The 16,952-nt window shown below is 39.2% G+C and overlaps 1 non-coding gene across 1 annotated transcript; it reads left to right on the top strand.

Moving 5' to 3' along the window:
• The first annotated feature begins 15,552 nt into the window (after positions 1 to 15,552).
• Positions 15,553 to 15,678, top strand: LOC131894793 (small nucleolar RNA SNORA40). Its single transcript, XR_009375024.1, has one exon. It is a non-coding gene; the product is annotated as a small nucleolar RNA SNORA40 (small nucleolar RNA).
• Positions 15,679 to 16,952: the final 1,274 nt, after the last annotated feature.

The raw sequence follows: 16,952 nt of genomic DNA, 5'->3' as shown, positions 1-16,952 counted from the left end.
GAGTATATAGTATGGCTGGTCGTTGTGGTTCATAGGTATCACAACTGGTCGTCACTACTGATCATTTCCTCCTTTGGCAGCTTGCAAAGCATTTTCTGGTACTAGAAAAACTGGTACTTAGGGGGGAAGCTTTCAGGTCAATTCCAACTCACTTTTCCAAATTCTGGGTCCAAAGTACATTTTCTGGGCTACATAGACCCACTGCTTCTGAGAATTGGTGGTACACATGGCTCCCAGAGTCAGAGCTTGCAGTAAACGTACCACCACCATGTTGGAAAATTGAGGTGGAGAAAAGGGAGATAGTATAGAAATGTAGGATATATACATGGTAGGAGGAAAGGATAGATTATTGAATTTACTTTTAAAAAGCAACTTGTTTTAAATTGCTATAGATTTTAGTTTATTGACACAAATTTAAAGTTAATTTTGTTATACTGTATGTATATTTCTACACTTGTTTAAGGTATTATGTTTGTGCAACTCATTTAAATTGTAATGGATAATTAAGAAATACAGATTAATAATTAGTCATCTATGATAATCAAACATCCAGTCGTGTTAGTTAAGTTTTCTAGGTATACATAGATATATTTTAATTAGGTAGGTAATCTTCAAATACTTCAAAGACCTATAGAATATGGCATTTAATATGTTTTTTTTTTTTTTTTTTTTTTTTTTTTTTTTTTTTTTTTTTTTTGGTTTTTCGAGACAGGGTTTCTCTGTGTAGCTTTGCGCCTTTCCTGGAACTCACTTGGTAGCCCAGGCTGGCCTCGAACTCACAGAGATCCGCCTGCCTCTGCCTCCCAAGTGCTGGGATTAAAGGCGTGCGCCACCACCGCCCGGCTGCATTTAATATGTTTTAAAAACATAGACTTTTCTGGACAATGAGACATGCCCGCTCTTGGCAGCACCAATTACTTCCAGGAAGATGATGGGCACCAAAGACATTCCATATGGAGTTTATCTTCTTCATGGCAAAAGTTAGCCATTTGGGAAAGAAACTGCTCTTGCCTGGACTGCTGATTATATGTAGTATAAACTGGACATACAGGACCCATAGGAATGTGACCACTGAATTTTGCAAGGTAAGATGGTCCTTCAGGTTCCTGCTTCACTGAAGAAACTGCTAGACATTCTGCAGGACACAGGGAGAAGTGATTAAAAAACTCAAGGCCTATAGTCTACAAATGGATGCCCTAACACTATAGATGAACTTTGGGTGACTGTCCAGGCAGCCAGCTGTCTCTGTCATTCTAGAATTTTGGAAGTTGCTTACAATGCATTTCCTGTTTACTTAGGTAATATATCCTTGTGGGGTCTCTGATGTAGTTGAAAACTAGATAGTTATAATTATACTTTTCTTTGGTTATGATAAAAGATAAATTAGATATGGAACTTTAGACTCTCAAATATAGGATAGATAGAATATTCTCCTTAATTTTGCCAAATACAAATAGAATAGATATTATTATAATTGTAATTCTTGCTTGATAACTGTTTCCGTTATATGTAATTTTACTATGTTAAAGTTAAAATTTTCCTTTTTTGATTAGACAGAAAAGGGGAAATGCTGTGGGATAATGCTGTTGTACACTGGTTTAATAAAACACTGATTAGCCAGTAGCCAGGCAGAAAGTATAGGTGGGGTGAGCAGACTTAAGGAATGCTGGGAAGAGGAAAAGTAGAGTCAGAAGCTGCCAGCCAGACACAGAGGAAGCAATATGTGAAGGCAGAACTGAGAAAAGGTACCAAGCTACATAGCTAAACATAGATAAGAATTATGGATAAATTTAAGTATAAGAGCTAGTCAGTATTAAGCCTGAGCTAACAGCCAATCAGTTATAATTAATATAAGCTTCTGAATGATTATTTTATAAGCTGCTGCAGGACCATGGGTGAGAGATTTGTCTGGACTGTGTGGGGCTGGGTGGGAGACAGGAAAAATCCAACTACAGTACATGGTGTCTTAAATAAAATGACTTACCTTCAACCTCTAGGAGGAACCATGGGCAACAGCAATAGCTTATATTGTTTTGGAAAGCTCTTGGACTCTCCTAGACACATACAAACACACACACACATACACATACACACATATACACATACATACATATACATACACACATACACATATATACATATACTCATATACACATACATACACACATGTACACAAATACATATACACACATACACACACATATATACATATCTATGTGCACACATACATGTATATGTATTATATGTGATTTTAGGAAATATAAAATTAAGGCTTCTTAATATTGCTTGAGAATCTCTACAACCTCACTGTTAGGTTAGGGTTTTTTTTTTTGTTTTGAAAAGGGAAGTTAAAGGCTTTTTTATTATAAAGACATTAATTTCAGAACAATTCTTTGTTATACATGTAATTTTGTTATTTATTAAAGATGAAAACAAAATTGCAGCTAATAAGATGCATGTACTTGTTTTTACATGAATAATTAAATCTTGGCTGAATATTTGATAGTGAGGATATAGAGCATCTTCAGAATTTCTCAGACTTGATAGATATTTGATTTTGAAACTATCAGTGCTATAACACCATTTTGAATAAATATGTGCTACAAAATAACAGACGTATTGTTTAGAGTCATTTCAAAATTGTTGGAAATTCCTTCATAACCCGAAGTCAAAATTTATTGCCGTTTTTATGTTTTTATTTTTTTTTGAGAATTTTAAGCAATATATTTTGATCATATTCTTTCCCCTCACCCAACTCCTCCAAGACCCTCCCCCACCTCTCTACCTACCAAACAAACTTCATGTTTTTTCTCTTTCTTTAAAAAATAAATCAAAAACAAAGCAAAAAAAGGTCTATTTTTTTGTTGGCCAATTAGTTCTGACCATGAGTTATACCATGGAATGTGGCTGATCTACTCCATGTGACTCCACTGAAGAGAACAGATTTTCCCTCTCCCAGCAGCTATCAGTTGAGAAGAGGTGTCTAGGGGTGGGATTTCACGCCCACTCCCCCTTCTTCACACTGGAGATTTGTTTTCTTGAGCTTGTGTAGGCCTTGAGCTGTCACAATTTCTCTAGGCACATGTGTGTGTATGTGTGGGGTGATAACTAACATGAAAGATACTTGAAAAAGACATGGAAACATACTATTTTACAAGCTTCTTATATATGCATGTATTGCTTCATTTAAAAGCATTAATTGGAGTTACTCTATTAATTGGAGTTAGGGGCTCCTTCCAGAAGCCGCAGGTTGCAAACAAAAACCCATTAACAAATTACTGTAACTCCCCTCGAATTGTTTGTCAAGGATTTCCCAGAGGGCCTCCAAACAATACAAACTGTTGCTATTGATCTTGGTTGCTCATCAGAACTTGATGGTGAGACCTTATTGCTGAAGTCACGTTTAGTCACAGGATATAAACAAATCAAGTTTGTACCAATCAGGAAGCTCCCTACAGGCTGTCTTTCTGAGTACCAGAAGGTGCTGTTCATGCTGCTGAATGGGAATAAACATCAACTATTTTGCTCGTCTGTGATTGACAGCAATGCCGAGTGTGGCAAGATATGCCCGTGGGTGCATATCATACATTGCCCAGGAGGAAGACAACGGGCTGAAGCCCTGATGCCCGGTGAGGAAGAACTTGCCTCCCAGAACGAGATTTCCCTTGGTTGTAACTCACAATGGAGTCACTGAGTGCATAGTTCCTGATTTTGCTCCATCGTTTCTACAGAGCTATAGCACTGCAATGGGAAAGGCAGAAAGCAAAAATGAAAACTAGGAGTCTCTCTCTACCTGGCTTGGCTAAACCATGCATAAGTCTAATGTCTTTCATCAATTTCTGTTTCCTAATTTCCTCTGGAATACAGGGAACCTAAGATAGCACATTTATAAATTAAAGACCGAGTAACAGTTTTGGCTTAGCCATCCAGGAGGAAAACTCTTGGCTAACCCATCTGTGTGGCTTGAAATGAAGGGAAATTCCTAGTTATCAGTAGCAACCCTGTACCCCAAGTTCCTGGTTCCTTGACTCTCTGGAGTCAGCTGCTTATTAATCCCTACTGATAAACTGAAAAGGCAAAGAGTTTTTGACTTTGACCCAGTCTTATTTGTGAAGTGTACTCTAGTTGTTTGCTTTTTATGGTTTGTAAAGTTCCTGGTAGACTCTCTGAGTTCATATCTTGATTCCTTTGTACTCCTGGCATCAACTTGTCCTGAAGCCTTTAAGGGAGGGAGCCAGGTGCATTTGAAATGCCTGCCCTTTGGAAGGGTTGATTGAGCTGAGTGGCTTTGGTGTGCGGTAGGAACATTTAAATTATGTCTGACACAACACTCGAGTTATTTGTGATTCTGTAGCGTGTGCTTTGACATCTGTCTTTAGATTTTCAGTTTAATTATTATCTCCGTGTTTGAGGCATGGTAGCCATATGAACTCACCCTGGGTGGCTGCAGTTCCAGCAGGTGTGAGATGAACTATGTCCACTGTCTGAAGCTTGAACAAGGAAGGCAGTACTGCTGATGATATTGAAGATTTTAAGGTCATAGCCTTGGCTATGGTGGTCCCCAAAAGCTAGGCACGGACGTCTACCCTCAATATGCCAATGAAAGAGACAGGTGATAGTGAAAATAGAGTAAGGAGATTTGTTGAGTGTGGCTCCTCTGGGGGAAGGAACTAATAAGGGATCCAGTGACCTGAAAGTCTATTATCAGAGTCTGACATGAAGTTTAGGCTTAAATAGGAAGCAGGAAGCAGAGGGGCTAAGCAGTCCTGATCCAGGCATGGTCTTGCCCGTCACTGACCTACCCTAGTCTCAACTCCAGTGTCTCTTGAGAGGTGGCCTGACAAACTGTCAGGACTCCTGAAATCTCTTCCCATGCAGTAGAGTCCCCCTCCTGTTTGACACCAAGCCCTCAGCCTTTGTGGTCTGTCACCATGAGGTTTCTCAGGAAATTGTAATTCTTTGGGGTCTGTTGTTTCTGGAGTCTGAAAGCCAAAGAGAGGTGCACAGCGTATCTCTCTAGACTACCACTATTCTGCCAAAGCAATTGCAAAGTTGTGGGGAGAAGATTTAGAATCTAAAATTCTTAGGAAACTTGTCTGCTTACATTTGAATTCTACTATATTTTGAGATTTTCCGTTGTTCGGTTGGTTTGACATGGGCTATACTAAGTCTACACGATCTTGGTGACCCTTAAGGAGACTTCTGGATGACTAGTTCTTTAAGGACTTTTAAGAGTGTGATCTGAGTTAATTAAAGTATGTCATTTTGTATATTAGTCTTTGTCTATGACAACTGTCTTCATAGAAATTGTATCAACAGAACTGTGTAAAATCTTTCCATGGGGGCAAGTTCCTCCTTTGACAGACGTGAAGCATCATCCTTCCCTTTCCTCTGGCATGGGTATTCCTGGCATCCATCCTTTTAACAGTCTGATTGCTAAAGGGAAGGGTGTAAACGTCTCCCTGCAGAATATCTCTTCTCCTGACAGGCAGTTACAAAAGCTCACCTCTATCAATTATTAAGTTACTGTGTTTGATAGGCACCACAGGAGTTAGCACTTAAAGCTGACCTTCAAGAAGAAAGACAAAGAAAAGCTTCCAGCTCACAATCTGACAAAGAAAAGGCATAAGCCACCCAAAGCCCAAATCTTCAGCAAATACTGAAAGAAAGAGATACTGTTCACCAGAGACTCGGGATTTTACAAAATGAAAGAGGATTCCAGGTGAACTCAGCCAATATACTTTCCTTTAGATCTCTTGCTTGCTTAAGTTGGCCAAGAAAAGGACCTTTTGTAACATCTTCCCAATTGCCTCATCTTGGTAATGAATGATAATTAAAAATGAAACCACTGGATGGTCAAGCCTTTGTGTCTTTAGAGAAGACAAAAAGGGGTCGAAGTGGGGTCACTCATGTCAGCTCTTTAAAAGAGCTAAAGCTGAGTGCTTGTTGACCAGTGTTCAAGCTTCTGTTCATGTTCTGTATATGGTATTTCTTTCAGGCACAGGCATTTCTTCAGGAACTTTCATGCTAGTCCAGGAATAGATGGCGTGACATTCCCAAATACTTCAAGACTGAGCAACGGACAAATGAGGATGATGGGTTCAGACAGTGTAGCAGATACTCTAAAACAATGAACCTTTCAAAATGATCATCACCACAGGAATGGGATGACGAGTGAAGGCCTGACACCAAAAGAGGAGGAACTTACCTCCTGGGAGGGGATTTCACAAAGTTCTTACAGCTTATCTCATAACTAAATCACCATTATACTCATTTCCTGGCTTTTGTTTTGTCTTTTCTGTGAAATTGTAACATTGCTACAGGAAAGGGAGAAACTAATAACATCCAATTTCTCCTTCTTAATTTATTTTTTGAATACAGGGATATACCTAAGATAGTGTGTTGAGTTCAGGCTATGTTCTTTCTGTGGTCCTCTGAATTGTGTGAAACTGGTTTTTGTATGTGTGTGTATTTTTTTTTTAAGAGAATGCTGTATCCTGAGACACCCCATTTTACAAATAGCAATTGATTCTATTCTGGCTGAAAACATATAGATAAGTTTACTCTGCACATTTGTGGGCATGTATACAGCATCTTTCCAGCACTATCCACAAGATACAGACTAATAACATAATTTCTTCCTAACAGTAAAAAGGGCACTGCCCCATAAACTGACCAAAGTCAATTAGGACCATATGAGAACACAGATGTATTAAGATCATATCAGAAAATCAGCCCTGAGGACTTGTGGGACATACTAAAATGAAGATAGGGCCGAATTGTCTCCTCTTAACCCCTTAATGAGGAGGTGTCCCATTAAGACGCTGACAGAGAATTCCCAGCTATTCGAGGGACTTCAACTTGGCTTGGTCCTTCTTACTGATGTGATTTGATTAAATTGCCATCCATCTGCTCACTCACTCATTTGTCTGTCTGGACCTGCTGTCCGTTTATCTGTCTGGAACGTATCCTGTCCTTCACCCCTCCAGTCTCCATGATTGCACACCTCACTTCTTTAGACCCAGAGGCTTGGCTCAGTTCTCTCTCTGCAGTGTGAACTCTGCAGCAGCACCTCCAGCAGTGTCCATTATTTTATTCTCTGAGACCTTCTTTGCATCCCTATCAGGCTTCTCCTTGCCTCCAGCCAGTTGTAGCTATTCTGTGACCTAAGCATATCCATGCATGTAGAGAGATGAACTGTGTAATGTGTGATCTAGGAGTTAATACAGTTAGTTAAGACTGGAATAAAAGAACTTACGTTTGCCTCAGCTGCTGTCAAGGGAAACCCGGACTACTTGGCAAATTGCTGCCAATGAAACTCATGTGGTTTGTGAACTTACTGTCATCTGATAATTCTAATGCTGTGGAAAGATACAAACATGCCTGTTTTTGATACAGCACATGCACAGCAATCAGATGCCCTGTAACAAGCCCTTTGATTTTAATTTTATCAGTGTTTCTTTCTTATCTGTAAACTTGAACCGTTGTTAGGCAATTAGTTAGAAATTAGGAACTCTTGTTGACTCCCATGGAAGGCCTTATCCTTTCTGAGATTGGATGGTGGGGCTTGAGGGGGACGTAGAAAGGAGATAGGGGGATGGAACAGAGGAGCCATTGTAAGTGATACCATCCCTGGGATCATGGTCCTGGGTCCTATAAAAAAAACAGGCTGAGCAAGCCATGGGAGCAAGCCATTAAGCAGTACACATCCATGACTTCTGCATCATCTCCTGCCTCCAGGTTCCTGCCCTCACTATTTTTGATGATGAGCTGTTACATAGAACTGTGGATGAAATAAATCCTCTCCTCCCCAAGTTGGTTTGGTCATGGTGTTTCATCACAGCAACAGTAACCCTAACTAACACATTTTGTCACATGAATTTTTGAGACAGGAATGAAATCTCAGTTGTAGCTCTCTGCATTCTGAACTGCTGGAAGATAGTAAGATTACTTCTTAACAAGATACTTTCTGGAAAATATCAAGACATCATATTGCCCCCTCTAGGATCTCAAAAGAATTATTCCAAATGGGCTTGTCAATCATCCAGATAGGGAAATGCTGCCCAGAAAGCTGACTGTTCAGAGATTTAGAACACAGAAAGAAAACTTCCAAACACTTAAGTCTATACAGAAGTCTCTCCAGATATTGTCTGCTCTCACTTTTTGAGGGTATTTTCCTCCAGAGTGGTTTGTTTGCTTATTTCCAACTCTCATTCATAATAGTGTTTCATACTACTCCATAGTAAACATTACCTGAATGCTATATTACAATCTGTATGTCTTGTGTGAATTCTTTCAATGGTGTAACAGGCACCTGGGACCCTAAGGAAAGCCAGAGATTGACCCCAGTAACAAGCACATGCAATAACATTCTCACTTACAAAAGAAATGTAACTTTTTATGTTCATTTTTATGTAGATTTTTTTCATATAATGTATTCTGATTGTTTCCTCTTCTTCCAACTCCTCCCAGATCTTCCTCACCTCCCCAAATCCACACCCTTTCTTGCTGTCTCTCATTAGAAAATAAAGCTATCTAAGAAAAAAGAAAGATAAAAACAAAACAACAAACCTGAATATAACAAAACAAATGAATGAACAGAAAAACAACCAGCCAAAGAAAATGTGCAAGAAACACAAATTGACACAGAGACACACAAACTGGTATGCACAGAAATCCCCTAAAACCACAAATGCAGAAAGATAACATATGAGCAAAATAACTGTAGGGTAAGAAAAAAAGGAAAAAAACCCAGACAAGCATTGTGATACACACACACACACACACACACACACACACACACACACACACACACACCAACACACACACAGACACACCCCTCCAAAAATGCCAAAAATGCCAAAAATACCCTTGAGTTTGTTTTGAGTTGGTGTTCTAAAAAGATATTTGCACCCTCTTTTTCGATATGGAACATTGGAAATATAAATCCTAAGAAAGCAGAAATTCCCTAGGAATCTTATCCTGGAAGAAGTTAAGGACTGAAGCCTGGTGCCAGCTAGAGGGAGAGCTTGTCTCCTCAGAGAGCTTTCACACAGTGCCGACAATTTGACAGGCCACCTTGTGTGGGAGACAGAAACAGAGACAGTGATGATGGGCAAGACCACACTTTGACCAGGAATGCTTATTTATGTGTACTTCTGGTCCTCTATTTGAACAAAAACTTCATGGTAGGACCCTGAAGGTAGACTTGGACACTCTCAGGTAAGCTGAGCTACCTAAAGGAGACTCATCAGAGCTGTCCGAAATAAGCAGAGACCAGCCACAATGCCTGGAAAAGACACCAAGGGACACTTGATGACCTGCTGAGCTGCCCTGCAGGCTGTACAAGCACCCCAGGTTTCTATCATCAGCTGCCACTCACACTGGGGTTGCCTTTGGTTTCTGCTCCTGTAAGTAATCCCAATAAAATGTAATTGGTTCACCAAGGTGGACTTTGGTGCTAGCCTCAGTACTTTGGTCTTTTGTCAGCTCCCTATCTGGAGTGACAAAGTATTTCCTCACGTTTCTCCAGGCATAGTGTCACACAGCACCTTTATCAGACCAGAGGTCCCATACTTATCTTGGGCTTCCCTTAATGCCCAGTATCATTGTTAACAATGAGATTTATAGATTTCTTTGGCTGTACCCTAACTGAAAGGTTGCTAGCTTATACCAAATGAAATGCTAGTTGGAATTACTTGGCAGCTACTGGATTTGATTAATTGCTCTAAGTTCCTCTTTAGGAGGCTATATATTGTAACTCTTATTATTTTTTACAGGGTTGTTATGATTTTTCTTATCTTTTTGCTTTTCTTTCCTTTTCATTACATCTATTTATTTGTATTTATATGTGTGTATTTGTGACATAAATGGACCAAGACCAGAGGACAACTTCTAGGAGTTGGTTCTCTCCATCCACTATGCAGTTATGGGGTTTGAACTCAGATTGTCAGACCTGATGGCAGACACCTTTCCCACTGAGCCATCTCACTGGCCTGTATTTTTGCTTTACACTGAAAGTATATCCTTTTCATGCATTTGATGGAAGAAGAAAATTGACACTCATGTTCCCAAGTGGACTTCCATCTTTAAAATTCAAAGCTTGCTTTCTTCATTAACTATAACAAAAGGTGGTAACAGCAGTTGGCCCAGAAAGGAAGGTGGCACAGCAGCCCTCCAATAAACATCCCTGAAGAAAATTGTGAATTGTATGTGATTGTGATTAGGCCTTGAAATGGGAAGAGAACATTAGGCAGAAAAAAAAAATATATGAAAAGGTAGCTAGAAGTTTTCCTGGTCTTGCCCAGCACCAAGGTCCCACAGCCATTTATAAAATTCCTGTGTCCTGCCTGGTCCTGCAACTGCTCAGACCCAAGTAAACACACGGAGACTTATATCAATTACATATTGTATGGCCATGGCCTATGGCTCAAGCTTCTTGCTAGCTAGCTCTTCTATCTTAAATTAACCCATTTCTATTAATCTATAAGTTGCCACACGACCGTGGCTTACCAGTCAGCTGGCATGTTGTTCCTTTGGTGGTGACTGGCATCTGCTTTTTCCTCTTCTTTCTCTTCCTGTCTATCTGTTTAGATTTTTCCACCTGCCTCTAAGCTGCCTTGCCATAGGCCAAACATCTTTATTTATCAACCAATCAAAGCAACATATTTTCTCAGTATACAGAAAGACATTTGCCCATCATGCAAATGTAATATGATGGTGCTTTAAAGAGGCAAGGCTTCCCTTTACAAGCTGGAGAAGAGCTTCATTAAGAGTAAGAACATGAAAAAAAAGATAAGGAGAAAGAGAGAAAGGAGATGGGGAGGGAGGATAGGGAGACCTACCATAAGATGTTGGGGGGAGGGAGGAGGTCAGGGTGTGGACCCAGTACAGAGAGCAGACATCAGAGACCTCCCCTGAGCAAATTCCCCTGAGAACTCTCTTCACTAGCCCCTGAACAGAAATAGGACTTTCCATAATCTTATAAGGGTGGCAAGAAGTTTCACCTCACAAGATTTAGTTCAACACAGTGTATGTAACAAAAAGTGCAGAGGAGCCAGACACTGTAAATTGGGAGCTGGGAAATCATAGTACAAACTGCTTAATTCTCTGTCACAGCGAGTGCTGCTATGGCATGATGCAGATTGTAAAATCTACCAAAAGGAGCAGGCTCATGTTCTAACAAACTCATTGCTCTGTATTTCACTCAAGTGGATTTAAAGCTGGTAGATTTATTTCATTTTTAACTGGTGATATATTGAATGCATGAGCTATGAAAAATTGAAGGCTCAGATAAGCAAAATATAAAAAAAGGCAAAAAGTAATTTTTTACTGACAGCAGCCCACTAATAATCATTGCTCCCTTCATCCTGTTGCTTGTTTCTCAAAGATTCATGTTACCACTATTTTTAAAGATGAAAAGATATCTCTGTGTACTGCTTTTGGATTTACTTCTTTTATTAACTAGTATATTGTGTATTTTCTTCCCAGCAAATATTATAATGCACGGTAAAGGGTCATCTGATGTTCCCTTACATGAATGTGATGTACTTTACTTCCTCAGGTTCAAATATTCAAACTCTTTATGATTTTTCCCCAAGTACTAAAAACACCATGACACGAGTATTCAAACTCCTTTTTCAAAAACAGCTCAGTGTTTGTATGCATCTGAAGCTATTTCTTTCAAATTAATTAGGAAGTTAATTATACATTCAGCTGTGCTAAAGTACTGGCTTCTTTTATTATCTTTCTGATCAGGGAAATACCAAAATAAGTAAGTTATTCTCTGAACTCCAAAATAGAAAAGTGCATCAAAATATGTTACAGTGAGGTATGAGGAGTAAGCCATTTATGCAAACTCAACTCCCAGAAGTACTAACTAGGGTTTTGTGGCCTCTTTCATTAGGCAGTTCTGCTGAGAAGGTGTGGAGGTTAATGACAAAATGACCCATCTCATGTAGATTTGTTAAACTGAACCAGTTAGAAAAATAATAATAAAGTTTAACTTTTGGAACTATAGTGTGGGATATTTATATACTATGTGAAGATGTATTGTTGTGACTGGTGTAATAAAGAGCTAAATGGCCAATAGCTAGGCAGGAGAGAATAGGCAGGACTTCCTGGCAGAAAGAGAGAGAAAGAGAAAGAGAGAGAGAGAGAGAGAGAGAGAGAGAGAGAGAGAGAGAGAGAGAATGGGAGGAGGAATCTAGGAACCTGGATTCTCCAGTGAGACACTGAGAGAAAGTGCAGGATGGAAGAAAGGCAATGCAGTGTGGCAGAATGTAGATTAATATAAATGGGTTAATTTAAGTTATAAGAACTAGTTGAGAGCAAGCCTGAGCTAAGGTCGAGCTTTCTACAATTTGTAATAAGCCTGTGTCATTATTTGTGAGCTGGCAGCAAAGGAAAAATCTGACTACAATAGTGAAGAGATATCAGCTCAAATTCGTAAGAAAAGTGGCTTCATTTCTGTGTGATAATGGTGAAGTACTGTCATACTCCTTGGCTAGCTCCTGACATGAACATACAGGAATTTGCTTGCTCCTGGAGCCATGAAAACAAAGTACAAGGCAGATGAGCTAATGGCTGACTGAGTGAGGGAACAGGAGCGGAAGTCCTCAAACAGGAAACTGCTAGATGTTTCCTGTTTTAGACCATGTGTTCTTTGCTCTAAGAGACTCGGATGGAGGAAATACTTCTGAAGGAAAATCCAGTAAGCAATGAGCTGGAGGCTATGCATTCGAAGCCCATCAGAGAAGACAGTTGTTCTGGTAGCAATTTATTAAGTAGACAGTGGAAAGCTAAAAATCAACATGTTGGCATGACCTCTGATAAGAATTGTTAAAGTAGAGAAAAATGAGTGTATAAGGCATATAACAAGTACAATTTTATTTCTAGAAAGATTTTATGGCATTAAAAATACAATAATTATTAAAAAAATCAAATCAAGATGCTGACAGTTTTTTTCTTCAATTTATTTTTTTATAAAAGGTATATTATGAAAATAATACATAGATGCTGATATATTTCAGATATATCCACTTGTAACATAGAGAAATTAAAATTATAAAACAAAACATACTAAGCAGTATAGAAATATAATGGATGGTAATGACAAAGTTATCTAGTTTATGAAAGAATACTTTATTGTTATGTCAAGGCTGTTTTTGTTTACTCCTCAAGTGCATCATGACATATATAATTAAAATATATAGTCACTTTATATGTTGTTTGAATCTTAGATAGTCTTTTAATAAAAAAAAACCCAGAGTCAGATATTAGGGTGAAAGCTGAAAGATCAGAGAAGCAGAGCAAGCCACAGCCACCACCTATTACCTCACCAACTCCACGAATCCTCTGACTGAAATCCTCTGAGTCCTCACCTGAAAGTGTCTCAGCTGAACTGCTTTAGTTCCTGTTTCCTCACACCTTACATACCTCTGTCCAGCCATATCACTTCCCGGGATTAAAGGCCTGTGTGCTTCCCAGTAGTGGGATTAAAGGTGTGTGCCACCACTGCATGGCTCTGTTTCCAGTGTGGCCTTGAACTCACAGAGATCCAGTTGGATCTCTGCCTCCCAAGTAATAGGATTAAGGGTGTGTGCCACCACTGTCTGGCCTCTATGTCTAATCTAGTGGCCAGCTCTGTCTTCGGAACCCCAGGCAAGTTTATTAGGGTACACAGCATATCACTACATTTATATGCTTTAAGATTTGCATAAATGAAATTATGCGGTATGAATTTCTCTGTAAGTTGTTCATAAGTCGTTGGAAACCTCCAAAGAACTCAGGCTATTGCCAAGGTTATTGGTTGCTCTCCACAAACTGATGGTGAGGCTCTCTTGCTGAGGAGAACACCTACACATCTCATTGAACATGAGAAGTTGGGCAGCTGTGATCTCCTGCTGTAGTCCTGGTTTTACAAAGCCTTGGAACAGCAAAGAGAATTTACCCCTCCAGGATGCAGCTCCAGGGGGTAAATTCCATGGTGTCAGTACACACTCTTACTTAATTTTGGGCTTCTCAGTAATCCAATGCTGTTCTATTAAATATCATGAATTAATCCCTATGGACTAGTTAGTGTTCATGATACTGGAAGGTACTCTCCATGCTGCCAGAGGAGAAAGCTAAATACCAACCCAGCTACAAACCCTTCACCCCTATGGGCTAGTGCCTTTGGTACAGGAAGGCACTCTGTATGCTGCCAAAGGAGAAAAGTAAACACCATACCAGCTACCATCACTTCTATTTACAGTGGTCACCTGCCTTCACAGTATGCTGGTGTAATAGTGGTATAACAGTTGCGGGAGTAACCAACCACCATCTGATTGTTTCTAGAAATTCCTTTTGTTGTTTTTATTTTTTTATTTGTCCAGTTAATTTGGGGGAATGATGTCTCTGTGTAGCTGTGGTTAGCTTAGGAATTGCTTTGTAGGCCCAGTTTACCTTGAAATTGTGATTTACCTGCCTCAGCTTCAAGAACTATGACTAAGGTCAGTCACTACCACACTCAGCTGAGAAAAACCTTTGTTAAATTCATGCATATCTTTATTACTAGGATGCTGCTACTTTATGTATACGGAGCTAGATGTCTTATTTTCATTGCTTTCTGTGTTTTATAGAATTATTGACTATCACCTAGTACTGATGACATCCCTTAAAATGTAGTGGAAAATACCTCACTGTAACAGTTTAATTACATATATCAATTCCAATAGCTTAATGATTACAAACAAAATGATTGCCACCAATTTCATATCAGCAAAGGGTATACACCTTGAGAAAAAAAAAAAAAAACAAACAAACAAGCAAATGTAAGTCAGTTCAATGGAGCTAGAGGGCAGTCCTAAAAAGGTTAAAATAAGGCACTACATGGATATCAAAGTCATTGTCAAACACATTAATTTTCAATTTAAGAAAACTACATGGACCATCACATTTCAATGAGGAGCTAAAATTTTTAAAACTAGTGGAAGGTAAAATGAGTCTAGACTTTTTTCCCTTGACTAGTAGACCACGAAAATGCTGAGGGCAATACTATAATGGTCTGCTGCTGTGGTCCTAGTTTCATAAAGCCCTGGGAACAGGAAGGAGAATTTCACTCCTCCAGGATGCAGCTCCAGGGGGAAATGCCATAGTGTCTGCACAGTCTTACATAATCTTGGATGTCCCAGTAATCCAAAGCAGTCCTATTAAATAATCATAATTTGGGATGGAAACTCCATACTCGGTCATGGGAAGAAACTTGGTAAACAAAACAAAACAAAACAAAAATTTAACTACAGGGCTTGCCAATATCTAAAATAATTTTTAAAAGTACAAGACAGGAGAAATTATGAACAAATAGAGGGCCACAGAGATGAAAGCATGTATCTAGCAAAATTCAGTCTAGAACCTTATGATGATGCTGTGGTACCAGAGTTTAGTTCTATTTGGAAAGTGGCCTTCTTACGTCTTCCATTTACATATGCTTAATTTCTCAAGTACATCCAGTGTAAAATATAATTGGCTTGTTCCGGTGATTCCTTACCATTTAAAACACTAGGAAACAGTAGCATTTATGTGTGGTTTTTGGTGAATTAATGAACAAAGACATAAAAATATGTACAAAAAAATCCTCTTTTGCAACTCAGAACTCATTAGTAAGTATGGGTTTTGATATGTATCAGAAGGGATATGATACTCGATGCAATTCAAAGTGATGATGATATTGGTGGTAAGACTGGTTTTAAGAACTATGGTGATATTTTATTGGTACTGAAATGTGATTTTATTTGTATGTTAATAAATAAAGTTGCCTGGAGGTCAGAGCTAATAGCAAGCCATAGCAGAAGCCAGGTGGTGGTGGCACATACCTTTAATCCTGATCACATGATAGGCAGATCTCTGTGTGTTCAAGGATACAGCCAGCATGGAGACACACACCTTTAATCTCAATACCAACCATAGAGACTTGGAGGTCTGTATAGACAGGCAGTGACGAAGAGGTCATGTGGTTGGGTTTACAACCAATGAGAAGGCAGAACAGAAAGTCAATGAGGACAGATACACAGACAGGAAGGAGGTCTCTTGCTGAGGGGAAGGACGACAGTGACAGCAAAGGCTAAGAAAGGCGGTTCTAAGTCTCGGCTCTTAGCTACTGCTCTGACCTCTTGGGCCTTTAACTCTGCATTTGGCTCTGTGTTTCTAATTTAATAAGACGGTTACATCTACAAAGAACAACAGAGCTGATTCTGTAAAGTCTGCAGCACACAGGAAAGGAGCTTCAAGAAAGGAGATGTTTTCATTGAGTACAGCTGTGCCTTGTTCCTAAGCTAACACAAGGTCTGTTTTTTGGAATAGAGAACTGACATACAGATATGATGGAGGAATAGGCTGTAACAATGACTAGATGTAATATGTGAAGATTATTATTATAGAGAAAAGATATTTTTAATAGAGAAAAGGATTTTAACAGTATATTAAAATACTTTGGAGTTGATAGAGCCTGTTGAAAAAAAGCAGAGATGATTTTTTTTTGAGATGGTTAAGATAGCTACCATGGGTAGTGTATTTGTGGGACCCAACATTAAGAAAAGAACATACTGGATTACACTTGTATAATATTCCATAGAGCAGCAAGTGTACACAACAAAAATGAAGAGTCTGAGGGGGCCACAGGAAGAAGAGATGGAAATGATATTATATAGAAACTTAGGCAGAGTGCCATGGTGGAATAACTCCCTGACTGAAAAACAAGATGAGAGAGGGATTGGAGATGACTAGAAGCAGTATTGACTTGGACTTTCAAGGATATAGAGGCCTGAGGCAAAATGTACTTGGTAACGTTTTATTTGGGGATGACGTCTTAGAGAAGCAATAATGAGGGTGAATGGATGACAAACAGAGGAGGAATATGAAATAAAACACTAGGTGGTCGCAGCTTTGTAAGAAACACAGATGGTTGCTCAGTC

Source organism: Peromyscus eremicus, chromosome 17 (genome assembly GCF_949786415.1).
Source record: "Peromyscus eremicus chromosome 17, PerEre_H2_v1, whole genome shotgun sequence".
NCBI classification, from domain to species: domain Eukaryota; kingdom Metazoa; phylum Chordata; class Mammalia; order Rodentia; family Cricetidae; genus Peromyscus; species Peromyscus eremicus.
This window is presented reverse-complemented; position numbering and strand designations above follow the sequence as displayed.